The 5,213-nt window shown below is 42.4% G+C and overlaps 1 long non-coding RNA gene across 2 annotated transcripts; it reads left to right on the top strand.

The window, feature by feature from the left end:
• The first annotated feature begins 3,712 nt into the window (after window positions 1-3,712).
• Window positions 3,713-4,939, top strand: LOC143272688 (uncharacterized). 2 transcript variants are annotated; one of them, XR_013050305.1, is made up of 3 exons: window positions 3,713-4,066; window positions 4,331-4,468; window positions 4,581-4,939. It is a non-coding gene; the product is annotated as an uncharacterized LOC143272688 (long non-coding RNA). The 2 variants fall into 2 exon arrangements; XR_013050304.1 differs by having other exon boundaries at window positions 4,561-4,939.
• The last annotated feature ends 274 nt before the right edge of the window (window positions 4,940-5,213 follow it).

The raw sequence follows: 5,213 nt of genomic DNA, 5'->3' as shown, positions 1-5,213 counted from the left end.
AAAATGGCCCACTATTACCAAGGATAATTAAAATAAGCTAAGTTAGAATACACCACAACAATGCTCAAGTTCTACTCAGGAGGGCTAAAGGAAATCAAAGCTCTTTCTGTCATATGTGTAGGTGATGAAGTCTCCATCATCAATCAATCTAATACTTGAGCTCAGTCAGTGCCTCGGCCTGGGTAGCATTTTCCCAAAAGGAGCTATCCTGAGCAGGGGACCCTGAAGAAGAAACTTGGGTGAGGAAACACACTTTGTACGCCAAAGGCACTAAAGCCAGGAAAAGTATTTAGGACTTGAGCTCAGCCAGGAAGTAGTGGCACACCTTTAATCCCAGCACTTGGGAGGCAGAGGCAGACAGATCTCTGAGTTTGAGGCTGGCCTCATCTACAGAGCAAGTTCCAGGACAAGACTACACAGAGAAACCAAAAAAAAAAAGGACTTGAGCTAATACTGTAAACTGAAGGGAAAAAAATTAATATCAATGTTGGCCTAGAAGGCAAAGTAAACAATACACAAAAACACAAAGGCCAACTACAGCATCCAGGAAGACTGGAAATGAGTTACAGTGAAGAAACAATTATCACAAATAGACCAGGATTCCTTGAAAGATCACGTTGGTTGTCACATAAGTGTGGCTTTGTCTATGAGGGCAGACTTAGCAGACCGAGAGGCCCACAAACAGTCACTGATTCTCCCAAGCCCACAGGTTCCTGATAACATGGAGTGAAAAATTAGCTCCTTGGGATCTTCTACAAAAATTAAATGGAATGTGAGATGGTTTAGCCTTGTGTCAACTCCAGAGAAACAGGTTTCTTTATGCTTCTGGTTATCATGCCCTCCCTCAATCCTTAGAATTATGTAAAAATCAAAACCAAAGACAGCACAATTTGTATTGCATTGTGTTTCTGTTGTAGGTGTGCATGCCACAATGCAGTTGTGGAGGTCAGAGATGGCATGGAGGAGTTGGTTCTCACCTGCCACCACTGGGTCCTGAGGGTTGAATACAAGCCTTCAGGCCTTGGCTGGACATTTCATAGGCTCCCAGTCCAAAGTTTATAATTCTCAACTTTTGGCAAATTATGGAGGGTCAAAGAAGACTTCAGAGGAATAAAACTAGACCACTAGACAGTTTGTAGGTGTGAGCTGTTTCTGATCCCATTAGTAAGAAAGAAAGGAAAGAGTGCCAGGTACTCCAGACCCCTAAACCGATTCCAAAGGTTCCCTGTAGTATTTTTACCCTACAGGGAATATGGAATGGATCCTTTGAGGAAAGGAACAATTAAGGGACCCTTTAAGAACTACAAATGATTATAAGTGCTCCTAGGAGTCTTAAAGGGCAACAAAAATCCTTCAGTATTCTGACTAAATATCGAAATACTTTCCATCCAGCACTTGCATTGATTTTTAAGCTTTGCATCAAAAAGAAAATCTGGCCTTGTGGATATTTTAGAGACTAGGAGATTTCATTTTCCACTTAATAAACTGACTTTCTTCCCCACTTGAGGTGCTGGAAATCATCATAAACCCCAGGACACACGTCCAAAAGGGAATGCTCCCTGCATTAAGAGTGGTCTTAAAGCAAAGCGCTGCAGCAGCCTCCTTGTCTCCAAATTTGTGAGTTTGCCGCCTCCTTATATCCACAACTCTTCCTTAAGATCGCTTCTGGGCTTTTGCACATTTAACCTTTAAACTTAAAGACCGTGTATGTGATTACAGAACACAGGAAACTTCACATTCAGACATTGGGCTAAATTCCTTTTCAAAAGAATCTGATATTTACAACCAAATTAGGGCCATATTGAATGTAATAAATTAACTGCTGAATTAGCAGAAAGAAAATGCTCTATTTATTTCTACTTTGGTGGCTATGCATCCTTTTAAACAGTCCTGGAAAATCATAAGCAACCATAAATCCTACAATATTCAAAATATCTTGGTTCTACCTTTATCTGACCTGGATGGTCAATTCTATTTGTCCAAGTTTTCATTATAGTAAAACTACAACACGACAAAGTCTCATGCATTACTTCATTTAATTCTTAACAACACCCTGAGGGGTAGGCACAGTAAGTATACCCACTGGAGATAAAGAAACAAGCTTACAGTAGATTGCCTATGACCAGGAAGAGAATAATCAGATAGACACTTGAACTTTAGCATTATAAAAATAACATGGACCGACTTGCTAAATCATTTTTAAATAACTTCAACCAGCCCACATATTAATAAGTAAAAAAAAATGAAAACTTATCTAAATATCAAACCTGAATTGTTTGTCAAATGCCTCATATTTCTGTTACGCCAGAGTAAATCAGCCAAGAAGTTCAATGCCACATTCCAATAAGAATAGATGGTGTACAATTAGTGCACGTATCTGAATTTAGGACGAACAGTTACTTGATTTCACATGGAGATCGTTTTCCTAATTGTACATCTGCCATGTGTTTCAATGAGCTTGCTACATAAATGGTTTACAAATTGTTAATAAGTTTTATGGATCTCTAGAAAGAATATAATAGCATAACAAACTTTTACAAGTACAGAAATTTCACATTAAAATATCACTTTATTTCTTTATCCTGGAAGAATGAATTTTAAAAAACACATTTAAAATCAAGCATTAGATATGCAAATATGTGTTCAGATCAGAGATACCAAAATTATTCAGATGATTAATTATTCATCATAAAATGTCAATTAATAATTATGAAGCTTAAAAGGCATCTTTCTAATGCATCTTTATTTTTCTTGGCCTAAAAAAGGGCTTAATGTACATGTTCAATTGACTCGTAACAAGTTTTAAAAATTCAACAAAGTAAACAAATTGTAAACAAGAGCAAGCTCTCTGATTTTTAATAAGAGAACTACAAATGTGCTCAAAGTGTAGGAAAGAACAGTAATTATAATCATCATGAAAATTATAAGTGGAGCCAATTCATGACATATGAAGCCTCATGTTCACTCACCTGCTAGGAAATGGACAGCAACCTGGCCAGGAAAACAATCCACATACCCAAGCTATGGATCTGCTTAGCAATTAACAGACCGTGTAACAGGCTGTTTCTACCTGAATTGATCTGTCTATGGTGAGGAGCAGAGGGACCGCTTTGGGATTTTTTTTTTTTTTACACTTTCCAATAATCACTAAAAGAAAAATCAGTTTGTTTCTTGAATTTACCTACTATAATTTCTAAAGTCTGATAAGCATGATTAAAATAATGTATTTATAAGTAAGAACAATTTGCATATGGCCTTAATTATAATGGCTCTCCCTGTGTCAAATACTTTCATATTTCTCCAAGAAGATTATATCTTTTTTTAAAAAAAATTATCTGTCAGAGCTGATATAATAATAGAGAGTAATAAGCTGTTACAGTCACTGAGATATTCATTTATTTTCATTATTATTTTACTTTTCACTGACACCTGGCGAACTTGTCTGTAAGACCCGGGAGTTATTTTAGTCAGGGTGTCCCTGACCTCCCGCTGGTAAATTAATTGCATATTAAACACTGTGTTTTGAAAACGAAATGATAAATCTGGACATATAAAGGAGACACCAAGAAATTTACCAAGAAGGTAAGTTAGGGAGGAAAACGAGATTGCAAAAGAAATATAGAAAGAAAAGAGAATGTGCAGAATGCAATTGCGACAGAATTGCAAGAAAATATGGATAAAGGGCAGAGAGGGACTGAAAGGAGGGCAAGAGGAACGGAAGGAGGGAGATTCGGGTTTCCAATCCCCTGGCGAGGCTGCTGGCGTCCGCACCCTGAATGCCCAGCCTTCCAAGTTGAGGCGAAAGCCACCTCCTCGGGCCTGCGTCGCATCTAACTTGCTGCAAGTTTTCTGGTGACTCCTCCAGAGCCCCTTTCCTTCCACCACCACCCCCCTTTTTTGTGAGATTGACAGTCGCGTGGAGGAGGCTTTTCCAGGCACAGCCTTTCTCATGATAATCAGCCCCCTGCATCACCTCCCGGCCGCCGCTGCTTCCTCGCGGAGCGGGGCTCGCGGACCCGGGGGACCGGAAACAGGGCGGCGGGCGGGGAGCAGGCCGGCGAGCCAGGTCAGCTGACCGGGAGCGGGGCGGGGGTCGCGCGGTGCCAGGGCGGGGTCGGGTGTGTGCAGAGGAGGGCGGCGGGCCCGCGAGCCCCCCACGTGCTCCGGGACGGACGGAGGGAGCGAAGTTCGCGGGGGGTGGGGGGGTGGGGGGCTGGGGGGGTGGGGGGGCGAGCGCGCCGGGGATGGGGAAACTGCGAGCAGACCTGCTTTGCATCAATAAATTAAGATGCTCATTTGAGTCCTGAAGTTTGCTGGTTCCTGTCAGTAGAGACGTTGGCAAACACCCCGAAGCCGAGATGCAGCCTTTACTTCAAATAAAATAGGAAAATAAAATCCTCAGCTGGCCGCCCCGCTGGGGCTAGGTGACGTGCGAGATTCCACAGCCTGCGGGCCTCGCAGCAGGGAGGTGAGGGACGGTCTCGGACTCTCCGGTCTTGTTTTGGTTTTGTTTGAAAGGGCTTCTCTGAGACGCTCCGATTTTTTTTTTTTTTTAAATAGGTTTTCCCCTCCTATCCTAGGCTCAACTCCGAATGGATTGGATTTCGAGTTTGCACGTGAGAAAACCGTTTGGCTTTGCTCAGACCCCTCCGTCTCCCCCACACACCTAATCCAGGGGTCCGGGGTATCAGCCTCTGCTCGCAACTCTAAAAGAAGTTACCCACTTCCTGCATAGCAGTACAGGATTGAAATAATTCCTCTAGATGAAAGATCAATTCCATTTCTAAACCAGAATAGATTCCTTTTTTATTTTCCCCACATGGTACAAAATAAACACAATTTGCTTTTTTAAAAAAAAAATTATTAGCTGTGGCCAAATTCGAATTCTTTCTTCAGCTTGTGTGTTCAAGGGCAGAAAGGTACCTCTTTGGGCCTCTTGGCCAGCAAGGGGAGTGGGGGCGGGGGAACGGCTGTGAAAGTTGAGGAAATTGACAGACTGAGAGGTGAATGGGGGGACAGGCTCCGGGTCCGCTGCCGGGAACTGGAAAACAAAAGGGTGTCCTCCTCACCCTGCCTTCGGGGGGGGGGGGGCGGGATGGTCCTGAGGGGAGCAGTTGGTTTTATCCAAGGAAACCCGCAAGAATTATTTTCCCCTCCAATGTCGATGTCAATATTATTTCACATTTGCATGTATCTGTTGTTTTAATCCCCTT

Source organism: Peromyscus maniculatus, chromosome 4 (genome assembly GCF_049852395.1).
Source record: "Peromyscus maniculatus bairdii isolate BWxNUB_F1_BW_parent chromosome 4, HU_Pman_BW_mat_3.1, whole genome shotgun sequence".
In the NCBI taxonomy this organism is placed as follows: Eukaryota; Metazoa; Chordata; class Mammalia; order Rodentia; family Cricetidae; genus Peromyscus; species Peromyscus maniculatus.
The sequence above is the reverse complement of the archived record's forward strand: the minus strand, read 5'-3'. Positions and strand labels throughout refer to the sequence as shown.